Consider the following 4,235-nt stretch of genomic DNA (forward strand, 5'->3'; position numbering starts at 1 on the left):
GTAATGCTGCGTCTGCTGAAACAAGACTAATTCATTGTGTCACTCAACATTTAGAAAATAAACCTATGGTATAGACACATTGTTATTCGAATTTTAATCATTTATTAAATCCTTGACAAATGTGTCAAAATGGATTTAATCTTAAAAGGCAAATCTCTAAAACCATTTTCACAAAGTAACAATGTTCTCGTTTCCTGCTGGACCTGATTCTCTTACTGTATCTATACTACATTAGAAAGCGACTTAAATTGATGAGCATTGTCTCAAATCTCTTTAACTTGGTCTGTGAGGTTACACATTGTTAATGAAGCGGCTATGAATGTGGAGTAGGACTTCAAATGTGAAATATGGCCTTGTGTGTATATATTCACTCAAGTTCACTGGATAATTTAAATTAAACAGTCTAGAGTCAGTCCACTATATAGATAGATGTCTATAGATTCCTATGTGCTGCTGCTTTTCTCAGTCAGGTCCTGGTGTTTTCAAAAGAACATGCAACAAGCAAGTGCTTTTTTCCCTGTCTTTTAAGTTGAACTGGTTTTGAACTTATCTTTGGGGAATGAAATACAATACACTTGCTGATAAAGGGAAAAAACAACCAGGCCCAGTTTTAATGTGTTAGAGAGTTGGTCTGGAATCAAAACTCAGGTTTTAAGAGATTACCACAAGTACAACAGAAATGTAATACGTACAGATCTAATGATGTAGAGCGTTACAGCAAGGAGCCGGCAGCTGAACTGTGTCTTACTATGGTCTTGTTATTTTACCCATGATTTCTGAGCAGTAAACACCGTCCACGTGCGGCTTATTGACATCACCCCTCCGGATTTTAGTGCCCACAGTTTTCTAATGATTCATTCCTCTGTGCTCCTGCCCGCAGGCAGGGAAACCTTTCAAGTCTGTGGAGCTGGGCACCTGCATGCTTCCTGTTTACTGATGAACCCATAAAACCCAGCTTCTCAGGCTCGCATTTGGCTCCGTCTCTCAACGTGCCCGCGCTGCACGATGTTGGCCTCAACACACGACTCCGTAAATATGCCAAGCTGTGGACGTTTGTTTAGTTTCACGTATAAATTCCTGCAAACCATATCTGTCGTCATTACGAGAGCTGGACTCGTTTTTCATGCAGTGGGAAGGCAGCCTGGATCATTAATAGCTTATATAACATGTTGGCCTGTAACCACAGACCTTTTAAAAGATCATACAGGTGATGGCTTCATATGAATTATGTTTGCTTTTACAGTACTTTAAGGCTATAGAACAGACAGGAAAAAAATACAGAGGCAACAGGCCCAGCAGTCAGAGATAAAAACGATCAAACAAACCCACCAGCACCTCCACCACGTAAGACAGAGCAGTCACACAATCAATCATCACAATCATCACAATGTGTCACGGATATTTATCACTTTAAACTCTGCTGACATGTTCATATGTTCAAAACTGAGAAAAAATGTTGCTCTTAAAAATCTGATGCATTTTGCTGTTTTTATTTTGACAAAATGATGTGGACGGAGGGTTTGTTTGTCCACACAGAAACCACCTAGAATGAAGCAGGACCCACTATGCTACTTGGATCACTATGTACTTGTGTGGACTGTGGCTGTGACTTGAGTGAAGTCAGTATGACTGATTCGAAGCTGATTTATGCCCACTTACCACTAGGTTGCGCCAGTGATAAAGAAATCATTAGTCAGCGAGACACTAATGTTTGTGAGCTGACAACAAGCCGAGTTTTCCCAGACAACCTATGTACTTATCTGTGTGTGTGTGCGTGCAAGCACAGCCAACACAAGCTAGTGTAACTCTACTGTCTCTCCGCAGCATGTGGCTAATTAATCAAACTCTTCCGTGCCGAAACACACGTCTCTTTGTCTCATAAGGAAGAAGTCTTAACTGGAAGAAGTGGACTCGCAGCTTGGCAATAAAATACGGCGTAGACTGACAGGAACTGAGATGCTTTTGTTGTAGATAATCAGAAAGATGGGATGATCCAGTGCTACGCTCCCCACGTTACACACTGTGTTCTGACCCACACACACACACACACACACACACAGGTTTTATTTTTTTCTGTTAGATACCGTTTGGTAGCAGGTAGTCAAAGTCTGTGAAAACTTGAGCATGTGAGAGGATCCTGAGGGAACAAGCCATTTAGAACTGCAAAGAGCAGATGTCAGTCCCTAACTGCTCAGTTTAGAGTGGGTTTGGGCTGGAGTTATGCAAGTGGTACTTTTGGTTTTGGTTACGGTTAGGTTTTCAGAGATGCCGGTATTTATCTCCTCGTGTGAACAACGCACATCAGCATATATCAGTGAGGTCATTTACAAAACTCCAAATGATTCCATCAACAGATGTGGTGTAATAAAGGTAATACATATTCCTTTTACCGAAGATGATCCTAGTTTTATGAGTGTTTGAGTTTGTGTAATCTGCTGAACTGTGTCAGAAAAACGTCACAAAAGACACATGATTCAGTTAACACCGGAAAACTGAAAGACAAGAGGAACATCAAAACAAAAGTATTAGTCAATAGTCAATGCAATCAAAATATGACTGACATCTTGAAGTTGATGCTGTGACTCATTCCGGAACAGAAGGGTTCTGTGTGAACATATCAGTATCTCATTATAGCGCGTGGCGATCGCTTTACACTTAAGGCTGCGAATCTCTGCACATGCTGACGTGACTCACTCTGGATTATATTTAAGGAAGTGTAACCAAAACCAGTTGGTGAGATGTGCATCAGATGTGGGCCATGTGGATGTGAGTCATCAAAGCAGATAAGAGGAAAAATAAAAATGCAACTAGATTCTACGGAACTTAAAAACAGTGTTGGAAGCGTGAAATCACTCAGCTCTGAATTCAAAAGCCCAATAGGCAACATTTGGTGCTTGTTGGCTCCCTCTTCAGTTGCTGAGCGGTATTTACCGTCTTTAATACCTGTTGCACTTTGACCCTTGTGTCCAAGTCTCTGCTTCTGCACATTTGTCACCACAGAAGCAGAATCACAACAAGGATTTAGTTGCTATGAAGTGATGCATTGTGGGATATGCTCATGAGGGGACTGCACAGGACGTGTGTGTGGGTGTGTGTTAGTGGGAGGACGTGGATTCCACAGGCGTCGTTGCAGCACCACCCACGAGGCAGTGAGTAACAGATGTAACGTACCGTAAACAGAAAGAGAAAATTATTATTGTCAAGTCTAAATTACAACCTAACGAACGCAAGGATGTGGGAGAACGATTGAGGTGATTAAACTTTATTTATAACGATCGATTACTCTACAAAATGAAAAGGCTTCTGTAAGTGGTTTGTTGCTGCCCCTAATTGTTTTCAGCAGGACTCCGGTGGATCCGAGTCGGTCTGAGTCTGGCCTCCACCCTCAGTCTGCTCCCACACTTACAGTCAGACAGGCTTGCTTTGGTCTGGGAAAATAATACGCCCGGGTTACACACACACACACACACACACACACACACACACACACACACACACACACTGTGGAGGGACACTTCAAAAGCAGGCCGATGGCCGCCTCATCTGGTTGCACTTACCAAAGGGAGTCCCTTCTCTCAGACCTGCCCAGTCTCAGCTATGGCCGCTGGAGTGTGAATGAAGTCAGCAGAGTTTCCTTTCCCTCCGTTTTCTCGTCGTCTGCCCATTGGACCCCTCAGCCTTATTTTCCAGGAATACTCAAAGACTGCTGCGCGTCTTTGTTCTTGTTCGATGGAGTCTCACCTTGTATATCTTCATATTTAGGTGAATGAGACAACGAACACAATCACAAGCCACAGTGCAAAGGCAGAGATCCACGTCACAAACTTCACATACACCCACTGCCTCATTATCTGGACCCAGCCCAGTTTAATTAAATCCACATGCTCTTTCAGTGTCATTTATTTGAAATATGTTCATCAAAACCCAAGAATGACCCCCTAACATAAGACTGCAGCACTGCGGCCTCAATAATAAACATATCGTAGAATTATCTCCTTTGTAACAGCTTCAGCTTAAAAACTTAAAATTTGAACCTGGTAAAGTAGCAGAGGCGCAGTTTTATATTGAAGTTCACAACAGGTGTGTCTGATAAAGTGGCCTGATGGGGAAGCGGTGGCTACTGAGGTTGCCTTTAAAGCAGGTTACATAATAATGTAACTGCTGAGACATTTTGCCCAGCATCACTTCGGTTCATTCACTGGATAAATCAGTGGACTGAACTTAAAAGCAGCGCG

The 4,235-nt window shown here is 42.5% G+C and overlaps 1 protein-coding gene across 2 annotated transcripts in view; it reads left to right on the forward strand.

Annotated features, from left to right (window-relative positions):
- asb13a.2 (ankyrin repeat and SOCS box containing 13a, tandem duplicate 2) overlaps positions 1–422 on the forward strand; it is a 3,034-nt gene extending 2,612 nt beyond the window's left edge. For both annotated transcript variants that reach the window (XM_029161919.3, XM_055511499.1), the window contains one exon: positions 1–422. This exon is cut by the window's left edge and continues 327 nt beyond it. The gene's annotated coding sequence lies outside the window, so the exon portion shown is untranslated.
- Positions 423–4,235: the final 3,813 nt, after the last annotated feature.

The sequence above is a fragment of the Betta splendens genome, chromosome 9 (genome assembly GCF_900634795.4).
Source record: "Betta splendens chromosome 9, fBetSpl5.4, whole genome shotgun sequence".
NCBI classification, from domain to species: Eukaryota; Metazoa; Chordata; class Actinopteri; order Anabantiformes; family Osphronemidae; genus Betta; species Betta splendens.